The following is a 23,232-nucleotide window of genomic DNA, read 5'->3' as shown; positions in this document are numbered from 1 at the left end:
TGAAGTCCTCCTCTTTAAATACGCCTTCACGTACACTGGGCCAAAAAAGTCTGTGAACACTAACCTAAATTTTATTACTTTTATTATTATCTTATTAGAAACTTCTTTTATTTTCAAATGAAATATACTATTCGATAGAGAGAAACCAGAATTTTTCATTTTATATTCAATCTTTTATTTTTGTTCAACAGGAATATCACAATTAAATGTTTAACAAAACAACACCCCAAACGAATGCAAAAAAAGTCTGTGAACACTTTGCAGAAATAAATCATTGTTACACATTGTACGTGAATTATAAATTTTAAAAACTTGTAGGACCTCCTATGTTCCTAATCACTTCCAACAAGCGAGCTTTCATCGATCCTAATAATTTTGTGGTCGTCAATGTTGGAATTTTATCCCACTCTTCTAAAATAGCGTTTTTTAGTTGTTCACGGTTTCTTATTCCTCGTTTATTTATTTCGCGGCTGATTTCATCCCACAAATGTTCTATTGGGTTAAGGTCTGGCAATTGTGGAGGGGTGTTTAGGCGCCAGAGTGTATTATTTAAAAGCCATTCCCGAGTTTTTAGTGCGGTATGTTTCGGGTCATTGTCTTGTTGGAAGACAAACGTTCCCTCCAACCCTAATTTTTTTGAATTTTCTTTTAAATTGCGTCTTAATATATCCACATACACATATTGGTCCATCATACCATTAATTAGATCTAACTTGCCCACTCCTTTAGCACTCATGCACCCCACACCAGAATGTTGCCTCCCCCATGCTTAAAAGTAGGCTTCATATTTTTCATTTTCATAGCTTCATTTCTTTTTCGCCACACTTTTTGTCGTCAATCAGACCCACATACATTGAATTTTGACTCATCTGAAAAGATTACGGTTTCCCAGAAACTAGAAAGCTTAGAAACATATTCTTTCGCGAAATCCAATCGGCGGTTACTATTTATTTTATTGATTAAAGGTTTTTTCCTCGGGACTCGACCGCAATAATCGTATTCATGTAATTTATTTCTAATTGTCTGTGGTGTTACGCTTACACATAACCACTTGATAATTCTTGACTGATTTTTTGAGCGCTTGTCCTGGGTTCTTCTCGAACAGACTTCAGAATTTGCAGTTTATGAAAGGAATTAAGTTTTGGTGGCCGTCCACTGCGTGGCCTACTAATCACATTTCCGTACTTTTTAATTATATTATGCACCGTTGAAGGGTTTTTTTGAACTATCTTCCCTATTTCTCGAATACTTTTTCTTTCATTTCGCAACGTCACAATAAGTTCTCGAATTGGTCTGGGAACTTCCATATTAGTGGTTAAATATGTACTAATTAGATTATTTATTCACAAAACTGACTGTAGTGGTTTCTACAATACAATAGAGAACTTTGAAACTTTATTCAATCGTTTTTCTGTTTGTTATCTTAATGTTTTTACATATTTATACAGCTGTTCACAGACTTTTTTTGCATTCGTTTGGGGTGTTGTTTTGTTAAACATTTAATTGTGATATTCCTGCTGAACAAAAATAAAAGATTGAATATAAAATGAAAAACTCTGGTTTCTGTCTATCGAATAGTATATTTCATTTGAAAATAAAAGAAGTTTCTAATAAGATAATAATAAAAGTAATAAAATTTAGGTTAGTGTTCACAGACTTTTTTGGCCCAGTGTACATATCCCTTTTTTACCTTCTCTAATAATATGTATTAACTGAAAGGTTAAAGAAAGCGTTGAAGCATGAAGCACTCCAAACTAAAAAGTCAACCTCTAAGATAAACATTATTGATACATTTTCAAAGAAATTTTTCTTAAAACGCAACATTCTTAGTAATCGTGATAAAAACAGATAAATATCAAGAAATTAAATAACTTCTGGTCTTAACAGCACTGAATGGAAATTCTCCGTTTTTTGTTACCAGTAACGTGTAGAACTATACTAATGTTGAAATGTTTTACGGGTAACCTGAACAACCATAGATCAACAGTAAAATGAATTTTGCTCAGAAAAAATTGTTTATTCCAAAAGAAATTCGTGAAAATAGAATAAAATAATCTCAGTCGCATATCCAATGGACGCATTTCGACCAAAATATAATTTCGTGATTCCAGTGAAATTGGTGTGAACTCGTTTTACTTTTTTCGTCTCTAATCACTCAAGTTCCATGGTTGCATAGTGACGATTTGTGCTACTGTTTTGCTACCGTTATAATATTATCTAGTCAAACATCGACTCTTCGTACCAATGTGAGCTAAACATCAGATAATTGCGATAAACTCAGAATAATTAATTATCAATCCTGTGTTACAATATCTATTTTTTGTTCTAATACTTCCCAAAATTAATTCTCCATTTTTTGTTGATTAAAATTAGAAATCATAACATCAAAAGTGAACCTAGTAACGGGTGCTTTCTAATGTAAAAGTTCCCTAAAGTAATTTCCTCCGTTCATAACAAAAAACTTGTTTGACTAGTTTTATTTTAAACCTAAGCCCTCCTTGAAAAGGGTTAGCTTTTTGTATAACTCCCTTCGCTAGGGCTTCTAACAAATATCTAGCAAGTAGTAATACGGCCCAAGTTATATTAAAAACAAAACAAAAATCTTAAGCTATGTGTCTATTTGTTGTAAATGGGCGAACATCATAAATGTAAACACCGTCATGCATTTATCATTCATTAATACGGTTCAGAGCAACAGCTTGTCTTGGTTTCCTTTAAAAAGAAAAAACGATTTGACCTGTCGCCATTCATTAATTTAAACATCAACCATTTTTTATTGACCATTACACGAAAATTACCACGATGGGACAATATATGAGCAACTTTAAATCTGAAAATGGACATTTGAACGTTTCATAAAGCCGCATCTCGGTGATTTTGTATTTTTTATTATCCAGATCAGAAACATAACAATGAAATAATGAATAGTAATGATAAAGGAGGATTTTAAAGAAGACGTTTAGTACAAGTATTTGTGGGCGTGGCTGTCAGCTGAACTAAAGAGCAATTAAAACATTCAACCCTCTTAAGAAGCCTCGCAACAATATTGGCCCTCACAATCTGAGTCTGGTTTGAAAAAATAAATACATAGTAACGTAAATATACATAATTCATGAAAATCGGTTTACGCGTTTAGGCGCTACGCAGTTTACAAAAAAGGTAACAAGAACATTTTTTGAAAAAGCCGTTTTTGCTCATTTTCGGCCACTTTTTTTCTCGAAACCTATTAGATGTAGGTGTTGCAAAAAAATTTCAGTTATAAAGGAGGGTTTGTCCTATAATTTAAAGAAAATTTGGGAATTTTATCTTTTATAGAAAAAGAGATAAAAATTGTCAAAGTTGGGTGTTTTTCAACGTTACGCTTTTTCGTGCAGTTTTTGACGATCAACCCTTATACAACTGTCCTACCGGACAGTTTTAATAACACAAGAAAATAAACGACAGAATTTTTCCCCCTATTTTTTTCAATTATAATATCATTACAATAAGAGAGAGTCATGTAAGTGATCGCACCAGATGAATTTTCTCCACCAGAAGAGCATTCTCCAAAAACAATATTTCTGAATTTACGGAGCTGAAATCTTCCGCTCACATTATTTCTAAAAGTTGGCCTTAGTAATCATAAAGATCTTTCCACTTCACTTAGTCTCCAATAAATATGGTAAACTGAGGAGCACTGAATTTGGAAAGAATTGTTTATCCAAATTTTGCCCTTGTATAATCTTGTTCCTAAATATTAATGTTTATGTAAATTGCTGTGTTTAGAATTATGCATAATGTTTAAAATGATCTTTATAATAAGTTCATTATTATACAGTTTTGAAATAGAATGAGGTGTTTTCAGCAATAGTAAATGGTACATGTTCCAATGAGAATCACAATAATCACGTTGTTTGAGTAGGGGATTTCTAATTCCGTTAAAACCTTAATGAAAGTGGAAAAAAGTATTACACGTAAGTTCAGAACTTTGGTAAGTTGTCTTAATTCTGTCAGGTTTTTAGTTCACAATTTTTGCCGGAAAATCTGGCAATGAAAGGCTGTATGCTTTTCTAGGAAAGTCGTACAGTAATTTTTCCTTATCGAGAGAAATTATTTCTGAGTTTGCATAGCTTTTCTATCTGACACAATCGCAGTTTTTTTTTAATACTTCAACAGCGGTTGCCTTATACAACGCAACGTTAAGATGAATAAGTTGTTGGCAATGATACCTGACATTTAACTCAGGCAATTCTAGGATGACTTTTTTTTTCGAAGCAAGGAGTGCACTTGCTTAGTAAGTAGAACCTGCTTCTCCTCATGCTCCTCATGTGCTGAGAGCACTGAAAATTCGAATGACTTCAGCTTGCAATTAGAGATAGTTGTGAATTACAATTGCAATTACACGTTCAGAAAAAATTTGAGTTGCTTTATTGACTGCATTCTCGCAAATACAGGTCTATGTTTAAATATTAACGGTCACGAAGAAGAAATACTTCTAACTTGATTTCGAGTGAAACCTTAGCAGTATCAGATGAGATGATTAGTTCTGGACGAAATATCAAATTCGAACTCCTCACTATTTCTCACTTACAGCTTACACATTCACTCACAAGAGACCAAATCCTTTTTTTTTTCTTCAATTCAGGGTATTTCAAAATATATATATGGTATATAGTCTCGCCAGACTGTAAGAAGTACGAAGAATAAAGTTTCTCTAGAGTCTGACACTAGAACTAAAGTCTTGAACACAACCGAAAAAGGACAGGAGACTTCAGGTAAGTTTAGTTCAGAAATTCCAATGATTAAACAAAACATCATACAAAGCTTACAGTTACCTGCGTCTACCTACCTGCTTTAAAAGTTTTTACATATGAGAAACTATTCTAAAAGAAGGTAACAAGTTATGGACCTGCATTTTGTTTTTTAAAAACAAACTCTCAGAAACTTAGAGTTCTGAGAAAGAAAATTCCAATTTTTTCTTCTGAAGTATGAGAAATTATTATGAACGTTAAAATTTAGTAAGTATATCAGCCAGTTTTACCTATGAAACGAACTGCATCAACTTGAATAGAAAATTAAATCTAAAAATAGACTCTAATTAGGGGAAGGCCAAAGTAGAAAACCTTACAACATTAATACTAACCGCCATTAATTATTTAAACCAAAAATGAACTACTTCCTGATCAGCTTAAGGTCTCTTATTTAGACTGATCAAGTTTTATCCAAGATTAAAGCATACCCCAGCATCCTCAAGTCTTTGTTGGCGTTATCACAAACCTAAACAAACAAAGTATTAATTTTAGAACGTAAATAATACTGATTTATCAATATTTAAATATTAGTTCGTATTTGTTTTGTTATATCTACAGCTGCTAGAAGAGGGAGACTGCGCCCCTCAGATCCTATAACATTTCCTTATCACTAACATTGGGCTGTACCTAACCTATTTATCACTACTTCGTAACCTTGTTATTTTTCTACAATTAGCTCTCCAAAAAAAATTTTTTCCGACAAATATACAAAATAATGGACCCTATTACAGTGGCATAAGAATCTAAAAGAGAAACGGCATCGTTTCTTTAGTTTTGCAAAGATTTCCTGATCTGAAAAAGAAAGATGTTAATGAACATTCTCGTATTCCAGTTTTTCCAATTATGAAAAATTTACTTCCAAAGGTATATCTATATAATGGTCATTCCAAATTTAAATAGAAACCTATGTTAATTAAATAAAACTATGCATGTATCAAGTAAACAACAAAATCCTAGGAGTACTTTTCGCGAACATCTAAACAAAGTAAATAAACTAAGGAGTATAAAGAGGGATTTCATGCTTAACAGTACTAAATAGATAGGATCGTACAAAACAATCCTAGAAGTATCCCTATTCGAATTTTCCAGAAAATATTTCACAAATTAAAGTTTAGGATTGAAATTTTACCACCTTACGAAGTTTAAAGAAATTCTTAAAAGGAAAAAAATAAAATTGGAAAAATGAAAAATTGATTCAGTAAAGAGGTATTTCCAGTCGACCGATATTGACCCAAACCTTATGGTGGTTTTCTTTGATGACATCTAAGCGAAATATCAAATTTGAACTTTCTGAAACTTTTCTTTTATTTAGATATGGTGGACGGACACAATTATGATATTAAGACACACAGTAAAGATGGATTTATAAGACAAACTTACAGTAAAAATGGATTTATAAGACACACAGTAAAGATGGATTTATAAGGCACACAGTAAAGATGGATTTATAAGACACTCTTACAGTATAAGACACACAGTAAAGATGGATTTATAAGACACACAGTAAAGATGGTTTTATAAGACACTCTTACAGTAAAGATGGATTTATAAGACACGCCGTAAAAATGGATTTATAAGACATACAGTAAAGATGGTTTTATAAGACACTCTTACAGTAAAGATGGATTTATAAGACACACCGTAAAAATGGATTTATAAGACACACAGTAAAGATGGTTTTATAAGACAAACTTACAGTAAAGATGGATTTATAAGACACACAGTAAAGATGGTTTTATAAGACACTCTTACAGTAAAGATGGATTTATAAGGCACACAGTAAAGATGGATTTATAAGACAAACTTAGTCAGATGGATTTATAAGACACACCGTAAAGATGGATTTATAAGACACACAGTAAAGATGGTTTTATAAGACACTCTTACAGTAAAGATGGATTTATAAGGCACACAGTAAAGATGGATTTATAAGACAAACTTACAGTCAGATGGATTTATAAGACACACCGTAAAGATGGATTTATAAGACACACAGTTAAGATGGATTTATAAAAATTACTTTTTAGTCCTCCGGAGTCCTCAAAACCGATAATTCCTGTGAAAAAGATGTCACGAAAAGAAAGCCAGCATGAGTACAATTTTTTTCTAATGGTAAGTAAAAAAAGGCAAATAAATTTCATTTCCTAAAATTTAGAGAGATTTTTGTTCAGAAAATGATTCCAAAAAAATACCGATTAATAATCCTGAAGGAGCTTTAAAATGTTTAAAGTACCATATTGCTAAAAGAAACTACAAAATTAACTGAAGTGAACTATAAGATTTATGTTTATCTCATTGTAACCAGCAATGAAAATAATGTCAGTACGTTAAGGTAAACAAGTAGTAAGGTTATAGTAAGAATTTATTTACAGATAGAAGTCAATACCCTGCATGCTATGTCCCAGCTGCCTTTCTTATTTACTACAAGTGCAACTAACTCGTATTATTATTTGAGCGCACTCATCATGCAGCGATCACGTGCCTAACTGCGCAGAGAAAGCTAGACTTGCCCTACTACTTAATAATTAATTTGTTATAAGATTTACATAATTCCTTGAGCTTAATAAACAAAAATAATTATTTACTATTAGCGTTAGTTCAAATTTATAAAGTCACAAACTGATCGCTTGATATTTTATTGAATCATAAATGGTTAATAGATTATCAGAAGATGCTGGAAAAAGGAAATCAGATGAAATATTCGAAATTCAGTTTGCAGTGGGAAGGATTGCTTTGGGATCCAAAATCAAGTTTCTTCTTCTTATTTTGGCGAAAGAAGTATACGTAAGTAAGAGAAATATCTCAGAAATGAAAAGTCAAAAGCAAATTATCTTTTAGTCCGAAATATGTCATACACGTGTAGAACCACTTTACTGAACTATTATCACAATTGCATTTAGAAATTTGTTGTACGAGAACATAGACAAAGTAGTGACAAAGTTTCCCCAAAAAATACCGTGGAAAATATTTCGTTCAATTGAATAGCATTTTTTAATCTACTATCTATTCAATATATTAGATTAGAACATAAGGCGAGGTTCATTATTCTCAAGCACTGCAGCCAAAAGATTTAAGTCGCTTACTAATAAGATTATCTGAAGAAACCTCTCCTTTTTAGAAAGTCCAGGGGTTTCCCTGTCCATTTCGCTTAACATCTCCTTTCGTCTCCAAGGACAGATGACTACATTGGAAACAATCATTGCATTTAGACAGGAATAACGTGTAAGAGACTGTTTCCTTAAGACTCGAGGCTAATCGCTGAAGAGACTGCTATGCAGTTTGCCTTGAGCAAGAGCTTAATGAAATGGACTTGCGTATTACATATGGTGGCCACAAATAGCTCCTCTCTAACCAGAATGCTCCAAGAGCTCAAAATGAAGGAGTGTACCTCGTCGATTTCCGCCACTAGGTCAGAAAGAACGTGGTGCTTAACGACCGACCAAGAGATCCGCCCATCACAGAAACAAATCCAAGTCCAGAAATTTCACTATAAATTCTAACTTATTAACACTATAGTCACGAAGAAGAAGAAAATCTAGGGTATGGCATGAGCTGTTACTTCACGTCATCTTTAGTCTAGATATACCTAAGCTAAGAGATCAGAAGAGAAGAAAGAATGAACTACAATGAAACGCACAAACTGAAATAATAAATTAATTATACATACAATAACTGTTGCAAACTACTGTAATAAAATTATACTACTCCAAAATTACATAATAATAAATAAACACTACTATTAGGTTATTTTATGTCAACTATAAAACACTAACAAATGAAAATTCTTCTTTTTTAAAATTATAAATAGAACATAAAATATTCAGTGTTTATTTTATACAGGACATTACCTGTTACTAACTCAAAGACTATTTTAAAGAAAACATTCACAGGATATTGAGCCGATGACGTTATTAAATTTCGTATTAAACAAATTCATAAATTTTGTTTACTAACTCAACGCTAACTGTAAATAAAAATTATGTTTACATTTTAGATGGGATTTCTTGTATTAGTTATGTTCCCACGCACTGTAGCGTGTTTATGTTCTATTTTTGTACTGTCCATGTTCTTTATGTACACCCTTCTTTTTTTTTTTGCGTCCCCTTAAAGGGGCTCTATTTTGACCTGAGACCCAAAAGGAAAAGGCCCAAAAAACACTGTTCCAATGGTCTGTAGAGTAGGAAGAATTCTCTCGAAATTCTGTTGTTGTAAGAACATTTACAGAAAGAAATTAGATAAGACAAAAATTGGTATTGAACTATGGAACTCTAAAAAAGAGGAATGTGCTTGTGGTGCAGCTTCCTTGAATGACCAATCCTAGATATGAACACTTACACGACTATATCTAACTATAATTCTTAAGATTATAATTTATAAACTATTTTTAAATAATGGATTTCAGACTATGTTGTTATATAACATTAAACAGTTTATAAAACCGTTCATTAAAATTGACGGATCTCTCTTCTTTGACAGGACGTTGCGACCTGCTAATAATAATATTTTAAGTGTTAGGCTAAATTTCCTGTTTTAGGCAATAAAAAAAAAAAAAAGGTATTTTCTCGAACAGTTTAAGCCCTTTAAATACAGAAGTTGACTGTAGCGAAAAGTGTAAAGCCATTTGAAGTTATAACATAGAACGTATAACAAAGTGAATCTTTGCAAGCGGTCGATGATTAAATAGTTTTATTCGGATTCTGTTCCACCATAAGACGAACGAAAATATGGTAAATCAATAAAAATCTATGGTTTACGAACGAGCGAAGTTAATAGAAAATCTTAGAATCCATTTCCAGAAAAGACATCTTCCTTTGCTTTAAATATCAGAGGGCCTTTGAAGGTATCCATTGGAAGGGTTTCAAGGCCTGGCAAAATGTCCTCTCAGTACTATTCTGTGCTGAATGTCCGAAAATCTTTAAATTTAATAGTGTCACAATCCTTGAATTAACCACATATGACTTTGTAACGAGTTGAATCGCCTGAATATCTGAGAAAATTAGGGTTCAGCAATTGCTTTATAACCAGCTTCTTCCACCTGAAAAGACAGTTTTTCTAAGCTTATCGATATATGTCACACCTCAGATTACATCCCGGCTTACTTCTCCTGACCTGGAACCATCCAAAAAAGTCCAAAAGTTACAAGTAATTACTAATAACCAAAATTTAATGAAAAATGAACTAACTTAATGAAAAATTAAGTTTATATAGGAGGTGTGGACTTAACTGAACAGAAAAATGTTCTTTTAGTTAATGTGGTGGAGTTCGAAAGAATGTGCGCAGCAAGAACATTCTAAGAACAACTAAAGGAATGCCGTTTGAATCAAACGCACACGAAGTTCAGTATTTGCTCTAGATCAAGGCTTAAGTTTGTTAAAGAGCAATACTAAAAAAAGAAGTGTACTCAAAAAAGTTCCGGACGCCAATGGAAATACATAAATAAAAAAATTATATTCAAAAAAATTTAATAAAATATATTTAATTTTATCCGTCTTTGGTTAGTTGGATATGCCATTTTACTGAATACATTTTGGATTTATAGCCATCAATTGTTCCGGAAAAGAAAGTAATTGAAAGTAGTGTGAGGTTTTAATAGGTGAATCAGCTGTATTTATCAGGAGGAACTTGATAGGAAACATGTCATTGTAACTGCAGTAAGAGAAAGTTTGTGTAGATTTCTCATCAAGATTCTCCTCTCTATCTCCCATCTCGAAATCACAAATCATTTAAAATGCTATTCATGCAATTTTATTTTTCAAAATATCGAGATATCTAATGCCTCGATTAATCGCCACTATCAACTAGTTCAGACTATTACGCCTATAATATAAAATTATATAAAAAAGCCAGACACTCATTATCAAAAGACTATTTTTAGCTAGTAAATATATACAATAAAAATAATTTTCAAGAATGTGCAAGGAATGCTAATCAACAAAGACATTTAACCAAAAACGCAAAAAAATTATGGTTCAGAATTAGTTCACGTGATCTGAACGACATTTAGTGCACGTTAGATAATGTGCTACCAAACACAGACGGCGTGCTATGCCCCCAGACGACTTGACTTGCTTGCTACGTTGTTAACAAGACGTATTCTAATTTTGCGTTTTATTAAGTAATCTTGTGTTTTTTTAAAATTATTTTATCTTCCAATTCATAATTTCCAATTAGTCATATTAGTCATTTTTATTTGTTATTGGAGCGTATTTACGTATTTAATAAAATGAACTTTGAACGAATCAATTAAAAAGAGATTATTTCTAATAATTGAGAAAATATTTATTTTCTTATAAAAAAAAAAAAAATAAGTTCCAAAAATTCTCTTATTAGAGTTTACACACTACTGTGCAAACTTAGAACTTTACTACCTTATTAGAAAAAAACTAAATGTAGTTAGTAATTTATTTTTCAGCAGAAACTCAAATATGAAATAAAATCCAAATCTGGTGCTAAAACTCAACGATTTTTACAACAATTCACAAGGTTCTAACTCTTTTACTACCTCCAAATTTTTGAGATATATACTAACTTCAAAGATTTACATTTTGGAAAAACGTTACGTTAAACTTAAATGACCTTTTAAAAGGGAAGTCTAGCGTATCCCTAATAAGAAATAACTGTCCTAAAACATTTCTATTTTCTCATAAGTTTGAAATGTTTTGTAAAGACAAAATTGACATGGCACCAAATTGGCAATAACATTGAAGCAACAGCATTTGTCCCTATTATAATTCTATTAACCTACAATTATATATTTTTTTTGTAGCAATATTGATGGTGAAAATAAAGTAGAGAAATATACTAAAGGTTAACTAAAGGTCAGGCGAGCTTCTTACGATCGAATGGCTGACATGGACGGAGGCGGTTAGCGATCATATTTACCTCAAATAAAAGCCAAGGCTTTTGACTGGTACACGAACCCAGTACTAAAATACATGTTTTTTTTTACCATCCGTGTCTCTAGCCTTCGGTTATGTTGTCGTCTAAAGCAAATGCATCGAATGGATCTTCTGTCAAGGAGAAGATAAAATAGTACTGCACAATTTGTGGCAATTTGTTGGGCTAGGTCAGCTCAGGGTTCTTCTTTTTGGAGAATAAACAATCCACGCCATCATACTTTGCTCCAGGAGTATTTCACTAGATCCCTAATTCTAGTAAAATAGACAGGACTGGAAAGGGTACTCTAATTAGTAGGTGCAATAGATCCTCTGGCAGCGACGTAGGATAACTGAACAACCTAATATCTATGTTGGCATCTAATATGACTACGATTTAGACTACAATGGTTCAATTATAGGCAAAAATAAGTATTTTTTTATTAAAAAAAATCCATCTTCCTTAAATTAAAAAAAAAATTGCCATGTTTTAACTTAAGAAAACGAGTAGATGAGCGGCGATTGCAGGTTCAAAACAAAATCTATTCTTTTCAACAGATATATTTATAACAAATATTTCTTTCATTAGGTTTGACGTAAATTTATGCAGATAACATCCATCAGACTGTTTTTAATGTAAATATCATTTCATCTGATTCTCTTGGTTTAATTTTCGAAATATTTTCTTTATAAATACAAAACTGAGAAATGTGTTCAAATCATCGAATGTATGCAAATTAAAAGTAATTTTCACATTAATTCCTTTAAAATGTAATAAACTAACTAGTTTGTTCAGTTTGGTAAGAAGACAATAAAAATTTCATACATTTTAATTGTATCCGAGCCAGACATAATCTGTTCATGCCCACTAGAATTCGCTAAAACAGCTGTTACATGATTTCTCGTGATCTGATCGACTATATTATAACTTTTCTTTGTTAAACACCGGCACAATTAATCTCAGTGATATAAATATTAGATTAATGTTCTCCAGAATATTTGAACAAAAGTGCTTTGAGATGAAAAACAAAAAAAAAAAGGAAAATTGGGAAATTATGGGTGCGTGACTGACTAAAAGTTAATTTAGTTACTAAAAAAGCCGAACCACAAAGACTTATTTTAGAATTCAACAAATTATAAAATTTGCATGTCTATTGTTTCCAAGCAACTAGAAATGAAATACTCATTAATAAATAAATAAAAATAATAGACATTTCTTTTCATGTTTTTACACAAATAAGAACAAAGCCACAAACCAAAAATAGAGAAAAATTTATCTCTAAATTCTCTGAATTTCAAGCTAGGTTTGTTGGAATTATAATTATTTTTTAATATCGGAACAGTTTTAAGCACAAATTTGCATTTTTTAGGTAAAAATCTTGTTTTCAAAATAGTCTAAAGAGGAAATTAGCTAAAGAATCGATAGTCTAAAGATATCGGAAAATAAAATTTACTAATCTTTCACATTACCTAAACTTTGAGTCCTAATATCTCGATTTCTATCGCACAGAATTCTATGCAGTTTGGCACAATTATAGAGAATAACTACCTTAACAATTGAGAGTAATATGATGATTCCAGATGTAATAGTAAATGAAATATAGTAAGGTAAAGTTTTGTAACCTTTCGTTTTCCTTAAACTTTGAGTCCTTATATCTCGATTTCTATCGCACGGAATTCTATGTAGTTTGGCACAATTATAGAGAATAACTACCTTAACAATTGAGAGTAATATGATGATTCTAGATGTAATAGTAAATGAAATATAGTAAGGTAAAGTTTTGTAACCTTTCGTTTTCCTTAAACTTTGAGCTCTAATATCTCGATTTCTATCGCACGGAATTCTATGCAGTTTGGCACAATTATAGAGAATAACTACCTTAACAATTGAGAGTAATATGATGATTCTAGATGCAATAGTAAATGAAATATAGTAAGGTAAAGTTTTGTAACCTTTCGTTTTCCTTAAACTTTGAGCTCTAATATCTCGATTTCTATCGCACGGAATTCTATGCAGTTTGGCACAATTATAGAGAATAACTACCTTAACAATTGAGAGTAATATGATGATTCTAGATGTAATAGTAAATGAAATATAGTAAGGTAAAGTTTTGTAACCTTTCGTTTTCCTTAAACTTTGAGCTCTAATATCTCGATTTCTATCGCACGGAATTCTATGCAGTTTGGCACAATTATAGAGAATAACTACCTTAACAATTGAGAGTAATATGATGATTCTAGATGTAATAGTAAATGAAATATAGTAAGGTAAAGTTTTGTAACCTTTCGTTTTCCTTAAACTTTGAGCTCTAATATCTCGATTTCTATCGCACGGAATTCTATGCAGTTTGGCACAATTATAGAGAATAACTACCTTAACAATTGAGAGTAATATGATGATTCTAGATGCAATAGTAAATGAAATATAGTAAGGTAAAGTTTTGTAACCTTTCGTTTTCCTTAAACTTTGAGCTCTAATATCTCGATTTCTATCGCATAGAATTCTATGCAGTTTGGCACAATTATAGAGAATAACTACCTTAACAATTGAGAGTAATATGATGATTCTAGATGCAATAGTAAATGAAATATAGTAAGGTAAAGTTTTGTAACCTTTCGTTTTCCTTAAACTTCGAGTCGTAATATCTCGATTTCTATTGCACGGAAACCGATGTATTTTGGCACAATTATAGAGAATAACTACCTTAACAATTGAGAGTAATATGATGATTCTAGATGCAATAGTAAATGAAATATAGTAAGGTAAAGTTTTGTAACCTTTCGTTTTCCTTAAACTTCGAGTCGTAATATCTCGATTTCTATTGCACGGAAACCGATGTATTTTGGCACAATTATAGAGAATAACTACCTTAACAATTGAGCAAAATATGATGATTCTAAATGCAATAGTAAAGGAAATATTGTGAGGTAAAGTTTAGTAACCTTCCGTTTCGTATAAAGTTTCGTTTAAACTTTGAGACCTAATATCTCGATTTCTATTGTACGAAATATTAAGTATTTTGTCACAATTTATAGAGAGAGTATAACTATCGTTAACAATTAAAAGAAATATGAATATTGTAGATTACCTATTTTTCAAGGTATGAGTATTACGTCAGAAGGAACCTTTTGTAGGGTACTATTGGCATTATGACACAGAACACTATTGATTGTATAACTTATATAAATTTGTAAGATTTGTTTTGTTTGTAAGTAAGCTGGAACGCTTTGCCCAAATGCCCCCATTTTCTGACGATATTCAAGTGTGTCGTTACTGCTAGTCATCGACTGTTACCTCACTATTCTTTGAGATGTCCTACTTCTTAAGCATTAGCTGTACTAGAACGTACATTGTAAAACTACTGTTATAGATGTAGGCAATAGAGAATGGGGCATCAGAAGATAAAGTTTAGACTAATTTTTGTGGGAAATTGCTGATACTTAGTTTACCAAACAGAGCTGAACAGAAGTTACCGATGGTAATTTATAATACATACTACAACAGCAGAAGACAAAATTCTTCCTTAAAGGACTACCGCTCGAGGGAAAGTTGATTAGGAAGCTGTGATCTGTACTTAAGATCACCGTTCAGCTTCCAGATCAGCTCACCGTTAATTTTAATGGTAACTTGTCAACTTTAATCTTGACAAATCAACTGTAAAATGATTCCTACTCACAAAAAACAGATAAAATCCCTGGATATAGAAAAAATATTTGGATCCATTGTCACAGGTGATCTTCAACGCAAAGTAGATGTTCAACAATTGGCTGAGACATAAGTTTAAGAATGCTTTGAGATTGTATGAGATGTTGCTGCCAGCGACTTGCATACCAGAAGACAGGTGCAATCTGCAAAAGAAAAGAAGTATTCAGTGTTGGTTAAAGGATGAAAAAGAAAAACAAAATCCAAACAGGACATCCTGCAACAATAATTAGTTTTCTTCAGACTTGGTACTTTTATTTTGCGTTGTAATTAGATATATTTAGATAAGTATAACGTAGATCAGAGAGGAAGAAACTGCCTGGTGAAATTATCAATTGAATGTGTTTTAAAGAAGGATCTGTCTTCCAGTGACTATGACCAATAGAACAAGCAAAACCTTACTTGAATTTGACTAAACTACACGGTATGTCGGAAGGCAGCACCTCCATCAACTCCAGCAAATTAGCGCTGATACTTTGAAAGAAACATTATATCATTGCTTCAATAAATTGTTAAAGTAGCGGCTACATGCCACATCTGTTAAACGGTCCATGCCCTGAAAGATCTATCTTGTCTCCCTTTAATGTAGAATTCGTATTTTGTGAACGTAAAAAGTGAATGTGTGCGCGTTGAAGACTGGACATCCGCAGGGAAAGCCGAGTTTCCTGAAGAGTTTCACTTCTTCTATCTCCACCTGCGACTATTTTACCTTCCTTGGTTATTCTTTCACCATAGAAGACGCCTATCCTACCCGATTATAATGGCAGCCCCCGCTTGAAAAGGTAAAAAATACTACCCAGCAAGTACTGTCTGGCACCTTTCAACTAGCGCTAAAAGCAGACATCTTCAATTTTTTCTTAACAATCCTTTTCACTTTTGAGGAAATGCAATAAGAACAAAATCAATCGTAATACGTTGTGGAATGAATTGTTACATCAAAATCAACAAATACTATTATCTTTCGAAATTAATAAAATTTGCCTGATGTTATGGAGAATTCGCCAACTTTATTAGCGTGCATTTCCACACCATTCACTAACACGATATACTCATGACCTCATTCTATAAACAAACAGTGTCAAGCAGGGAAGCCACATTAGAGCTCTTAGGTCGTATTAAAGTTGGCTTTTCCACCACTTCTTTTATCTAGACGTATATAAGACATAAAAACATACATATGTACAAAGTGGAATGTGCATTTCTATTTTTTACATTGTTTCTAACATTTTTGTATAATATCCATCACGGAACGCTTTTTTGTCAGGCATTGAAATGTTCTGATGATAGCCAAGTGAAGGTACTTTCCTTCTGTTTTTATCCAAATGTTACCAAAAAAATAATAATGTATTTGAAGATTTAAAAATAAAAAATTAAATACTTCCATTTATGGACTTCATCATAAATCTTAGTTTCGAATCTACGAAGTATTAGGAGCGAATACCAGGTTTAAGACTATCTCACACCCGGCGAAAAACCTAAATTTAAAAAATTGTTCACGTTCGTAACACCTCACTTTATGAAGTGTGAGGACGAAGAAATAAAAACTTAATTCTACTACTTACTAAGTATAAATTAATAACTTCCAGAAGTTGACCAAATTTTAAAACTGTAGTGCAGATCTTCAAAGGAATGTGTAGTTATAGTTTATTCCGAATAGAGCGTTGCGCGATGCCACTGTGATAAATAGTGGTTCTTCAGCAAATGACGTGAAATACTGTTTGTACTCTATAAATAATCTCATTTTTTTTGTTTTCTTTAAATCAATATGTATGAAGGTTACCAAGGGGTTATTTGGCTACCTTTGGTAACCTCTCTCCTTAGTACTGCCTCCAACAATGAGACTGCTGTTAGCCGAGTCAAGGTTACAGCAAACTGTCAATCAAACTTTTTAACTACTTCAAAAACTGTTTCAACAGCAGTTGGTCATGCTAGAATTCATACTGGGCAGGATTTTATTTCTTCAAAACGCTGACCAATACTACTTCCTAACATCATTATAATTTTCTTTGCTAAGTTGTTAAAGCATTTTTAATTTAAAGTCTTACTCCTTCTTCTACTAATTATTAAAATTTAATTATTTTTATTGCCTGTAGTCTCTTCAATGTGCATTCAATGGAAATACATCATTTTAGGGGGGAACCGAAGTGAAGGTCATCGTTCACTAGTTTCAGACATTACTGCCAATAATAGGAGTGAGTTTGAAACTCTAAGGGTACGTTCACAACGGAGCTGTGAGCATAGATGATAGCGGAGATGATAGCAGTGATGCATCAGCGCTTATAGAATAACCTAGTACATTCTTATGTGAGCGTGCACAACGAAGCTTCGACTAGTGACTCATACTCGCTGGTATAAACGAGCATAGATGATAGAATTGAATTTTTCATTTTTCTGCTAGCTGAACTCCAGTATCGGAGCTTCAAAATGGAGGTAGAAAAATTAATTAGTGCTGTCTTTACTCATTATTTTTGGTTATTATTTTATTATTTACTTTTAAACAATATTTTGTTTTTTAAATCGTGCTTACATTTATTTTTATGTGTATTTATTTGTTTTTCCTCAATATAACCTTACCTCAGAGTTATCACTAGTTTTTCTTCTATAGTTATAGGATTTCCATGACAATTTTTCCTACGTTTTCTTAATTTTGACCTTATTTTTTCTAAAATTTAGTCAAATGTGGTTGGACCCATCCTCACATATTCAAAAAAAACGATCCGGATAATTTCTAAGTTCCTTATATAAATAGTGAAATTCGCCTAAAGTACTTCGTTTTTTATTTATGGGATGTACATGATATTTTCTAAAGCGTTTTTTCTTTAAAATATACCTTTTTGTTGCTGGTGAACATAAAAACTCTTCTTCACTACTCGACATGTTGCATGTATCACAGCTCCGTTGTGCACACTAATCAGCGATTATATTTTACTCTATCAGTTATCATCTCCGCTATCATCTATGCTCACAGCTCCGTTGTGAACGTACCCTTAGGTTAGCCTGCTGAATTCGAATCCGAAACCTGAGTTTAGTGCACTTCCTTGAGTTAATAACATCCCTTTTAAAATTTCTATTCTTTAACGTTAAGCACTCACCTAAAGTTTGAAGAGTCTCTAGTTACCTAGCCCTAATTGCATTAGTAAATGCATTCTATTTAAACTAAGCAAGAAAAACACAAATAATTTAATCAAAAACGATTAACGTTTCAGCGCCAGTTTCCTGAAGTTGTAAAAAAGTAACCATCTCTCCATCCACAATAGTATCCCTTGGATTAACCACCGCAATCAGATTCAGAAGGATCACTCCATGCTGGTTCCCTAACTATCGCCATATCGATCAAACTTAGTTAGAAAGCATCCCAGTGGAAAAAAGGTAACCCTAGAAACTTGTACCTACCACTTCGTGATACCACAACCTGTTACTCTTAAAGGAAGCCTAATCCAGAAAAATGTATTTATTCATGTCAATTTCCTTTCCAATTTACTAGAACTCCAAGTTTGCCGATAATTGGCAACATCTAAATGCGATTAAACAGAATAAACCTCAAGTTTTTTTTTTTAATTCGCTGAAACAAATTCATTATAACTAACTACAAAGATTTAAAGCAATCACTTTTATTTGAGCAATTTTCTCGAAAAGTTAGTGAGTTTTGAGAAATTGGTGATTCGGTTAAAAACCGAAAAGTCGGGATTGTGATAATTTTTAGCTGAATCAAAGAACCATAATTTTCACTTCCGTGAAAAAAATTCAATTCTTAAAATCGAAAATGCTAAAATACGTCGTAAAAGACGTAAGCACAATAAAAAAATTTAAAAAAAAAATAACGCCGCAATAATTTAATGAATAGCTCATTAGATAAGAGATAAGTTTGCCACCAACTACCAATTTATATCAATTACACTCTGTAATCGTGACGTAATACAGCGGTAGCGGTCTGCTGTGAATTATAGGATGTTTAACTTGGTATTAGTGTTTACCAACAGTGTACGTAAGTTAGATAAACACTAATTGTCAACAAATATACTAGCAATGTATTTAATGTCAACTGCTATTAAAAAATAAATCAGTGTTAGTCGATAGTTACATAATAGAGATATGCATCAATAAAAAACTCATTGATTACAAAGCCCTTGTACAGTTTAAATTGTTCAGGATTAATTCTTTAGCTATGTTTGTTTGTACAATGAATTGCACTAATTGATCGAAAGTATTTCATCAACCATGTTCTGCGAAACTGTTTCCTGAGAAAGGTCTTTAACAATAGTAAACCTATTTTTAGGAAAGTGACTAACAATTTGAAACAATTCGAAGTTAGAAGAAGTAAGTCGTATGAGGGTTTCGAACCAGGTTTATTTTTCAGAGAAATCAAAAATTCACGGTTCAGTCCTATAAAAAAATTGGCCTGTGAAAGAAATCGGAGGCCCTTAGACGAAGCTCTCAAGGTTAGTTGATGGGTAGAGAATTTGGGGTAGATAAGACAGTGGAAAAAAGCGGCAAAGCGGTAAGTAAATGGTGGGGCGTCATTAGAAGGAAGCAAGAAGTAGACACAATAATAGACCTGCTTTAATCGCTAAGACCATCCTTCCAAATACTTATAAGTGATTTATCAGCATACAATAAAAACGGAAAAATTCAATGGATTTACCTGTGTACTTATCGCCGTTAAGATCATTGTTGTTAGACCTAAATTTACTTGAAATCGAGTTCAACTGTCCGCCACATTAAAACAGGGAATGGCATTTTCATCCCTCGAAGTATCTCCTTTATTCTGTAGCATTTCTTTTTTGTTTTCTACCATTATTTTCTCCGCAACAAATCATCTGAAACATTTCAGAGATATTTAATTGTCTGGCTGATGATTTCTCAACCTGTGATCTACTGAACCCTAGGGGATCCGCGAATCTACTTCAAGGGAACCTGAAAAAGTGGTTTTTGGATTTAAACAATTAAAAAATTGTAAGAAATATAAAATAAGGTTAATAACTTTTTATAGATATGTGAACGATTACACAATATTCTCGTCAAAGACTACAACCGTTAATACTATCTCTTGTTTACGTTAGTTATAGGTCAAGTTCAATATTTTTTTAACCTTTCATTCAAATATATTATAAACTAGCTGACCATTCAAGAATTCCTCCTTAAAATATATTTGCATAAAATTCAAACCATTGCGTAAGATGTTTTAGAATTATTTGTTCTAGAAAATAAAATTTCAAACACCAATTAAACCTTTTAATAATGTAAGGTCAGATTAAATGACATCAAGCTGGAGTAATTTTCGTAGCACTCGCGTAAAACCAAATTATATTGAATTGTCTAGTTTTATTTTACTACGATGGCTTTTTTTCACTTATAAATAAATACATACTGAAAATATTAAATCACTGTATTCAATATCTATTAATCGATTTTTTTTGAAGAGTGTCATGTTTAAAATATAAGGTTTTATCGTAAATGGCTTTGTAGAAGAAATACCCAACTGAAGATTTTGATTTTTTATTTAATAGAAAAAAATAATTAAATGAGGCAAGATATTGGCCGTTAATAAAAAGGTTTAACCCTTAATAATTAAAGATACCCGACTTCTAAAAACATACCTTGAGAAGGTATTATATCATCATCAGAAACTCAAGAGTTTCAATAGATGGAAGTAAAGGTCATCTTATAACACTAGGAAATATAAATTTTTCCAAAAGAAATTGCTGATATCTTTTATCCTTCAAGATTCCTTAAAATTGTTATTTATCCACTTTTTGTTTGTAGATGTATGATTGAATTCATTTTAAGAGAAGATACTTCACATTTCGGGGGCTCGTGCTTTGTTAACATTCAAAATAAGGCTTCGCCAATTGTAAATGTAGCGCATTAAAAAAAAAAAAAATTGGTAAATCTTTACAATAGCCCACGGAGGTGTGGCCTAATATCGAAGTGATTCTGATTCGCTGTTAACATATAACCCGCCAAATTCAAGTGTAAATATAAAAATATTTATTTTATATTTACATTTAAATCTGGCGGGTTATATGGTAACGGCGAATCAGAATCACTTCGAATTATTAATTCAAGATTGAAAATTTTATTTAATTGCCCCCACACCCCCCTCACTACACAACTAATCCACACACAACTCTAATTTGTAATTCAGACACATGAAAAACAAAGAAAAGAAGCCTACCTTATTCAATGCAATCCCCATCCTTCTGTTTCTACACTTTATTTACTCCCTTAAATAATGCTCTCATTTGATCGCCCATGGAAGAATGACTTCTTTTCATACTTAACACACTTCGGACCTACATATCTATTACTAATGAAACCAACACTCATTCAAAATTTTGAAACTTTCATCTCTCCATCTTCACTCAGACTACATTCATGCTTTAAATAAAAGAAAAACTGTAGATTTTAAACGTTCATGTTTTATGAACTTTAAAAAAAACGCACCTAAAGTTACACACTGGACACTGGCGGGAACTGATAATACGTTGGAAAGGAAGCAGTTACTAAGTGTGAGTGTACTGCGCATGCTCACTAAAAATAAATAGGCAAGAAATTCAAAAAAATTATATACAGCACATTAGCGGGAAGTTGAGAAATTTAAAAAGAATATATTGAACATTGGCGGGAAGTAGTTTAAAAAGTCAACGGTAAGTGTGCTGTACTGCGCATGCGCTTAAAATAAATAGGCCACACCTCCGTGGGCTATTGTAAAGATCAACTTATATCAATCAAATTATATATAATTTCAGCATTCTTACCTTCTGAACGATTTTGGAATTGATTGATTTTTCTTTAATCTGTAAGTACACAGTTTGCATTAGTTTTTAGTAATACAACCTAGGCAAACTCCGTTAAAAGACGTTGAATCACATATCCATAATGAGTTGATTGCCAACAGACCATATTTCATTCTTAAAAATTCGTAATACCTCTCATACCTATTTGTGGATTAGACAGAATTATCCAGATTAACCTACTTAAAACCAAATTTTCGGGTTTGGGTCAACAATCTGCTAGCAACTAAGTGGCTTCCATTTTGAATACTGATTTGCAATAGATCATATGATCAAAGCTGCCATCGACAAGGCACAAGAATTTTTTTTTTTTAGCAAGTTAACATAATACATAATTTAAGCAAGTTAAAATTTTATTTTGTCCGAGTAATTATTTTTTTTTGTTATATATTTCACTTTATTTCTAAGCTTCAAGTCCATCTTCCGTACGAATCTACAGAATGACAGTTTTCGAGTTTTTTTTGAATTATTTTAGAGAATTTTAGTAAATATATGCAATATTAAAGTCAGATATCTTTTACAATACATTTTGTAATAAAGCCCAAACATCCAATGTATCTATCAGATATCTTTTTAGTGTAAATTCTTATTAAAAATAATAATAATTCATAACTTAAATAGCTCCAAGACAAGTCGTTCACTGTTTGTATTTACAAATTTGATATTTCGAGTCGGTGCCGCCAAGGGATTCGGTAATATGCTTTTTGATATAAATCAGCTGACCGAAAGTAACATTTTACTGAATCAATTTTTCAGTTTTTTTGCAAATTTCTTGAAAACGGCTCAAATGATTTACATCGTACGATCAATGTATTCATGAAGGTCTGTAAATTTTATACCTAACTTTCCCTACCCCCAATTTTTTTTTTTTTAATGCATTGAGAAGAGAGTGAATCTTCATTTTAAAATGACATTCGAGCGTATTAATGGTCTCGTTATCGGGGTAATTTTAGGAGAAATTAAATGTATTGGTAATTTGAATAAAAACTGTTGAGCGTAAGAGTCACTTTATGGAATAAATTGTTTAATTTTAAGTTTTGTCCTTCCTCTGAATGAGCTGCAACCTTTTA

General features: G+C 32.0%; 2 long non-coding RNA genes across 3 annotated transcripts; one reads left to right on the top strand and one right to left on the bottom strand.

Moving 5' to 3' along the window:
• Positions 1 to 1,673: 1,673 nt before the first annotated feature.
• On the bottom strand, positions 1,674 to 22,401 carry LOC141454915 (uncharacterized). 2 transcript variants are annotated; one of them, XR_012459038.1, is made up of 6 exons: positions 22,127 to 22,401; positions 20,011 to 20,185; positions 15,343 to 15,514; positions 9,549 to 9,899; positions 5,123 to 5,256; positions 1,674 to 2,251 (listed from the first exon to the last, which is right to left on the bottom strand). It is a non-coding gene; the product is annotated as an uncharacterized lncRNA (long non-coding RNA). The 2 variants fall into 2 exon arrangements; XR_012459037.1 differs by lacking the exons at positions 1,674 to 2,251; positions 5,123 to 5,256 and having other exon boundaries at positions 8,788 to 9,899.
• On the top strand, positions 5,915 to 8,609 carry LOC141454917 (uncharacterized). Its single transcript, XR_012459040.1, has 2 exons — positions 5,915 to 6,902; positions 7,451 to 8,609. It is a non-coding gene; the product is annotated as an uncharacterized lncRNA (long non-coding RNA).
• Positions 22,402 to 23,232: the final 831 nt, after the last annotated feature.

This window comes from Rhodnius prolixus, unplaced genomic scaffold, assembly GCF_049639745.1.
Source record: "Rhodnius prolixus isolate KJV_2025 unplaced genomic scaffold, Rpr scaffold_15, whole genome shotgun sequence".
Classification (NCBI taxonomy): Eukaryota; Metazoa; Arthropoda; class Insecta; order Hemiptera; family Reduviidae; genus Rhodnius; species Rhodnius prolixus.
This window is presented reverse-complemented; position numbering and strand designations above follow the sequence as displayed.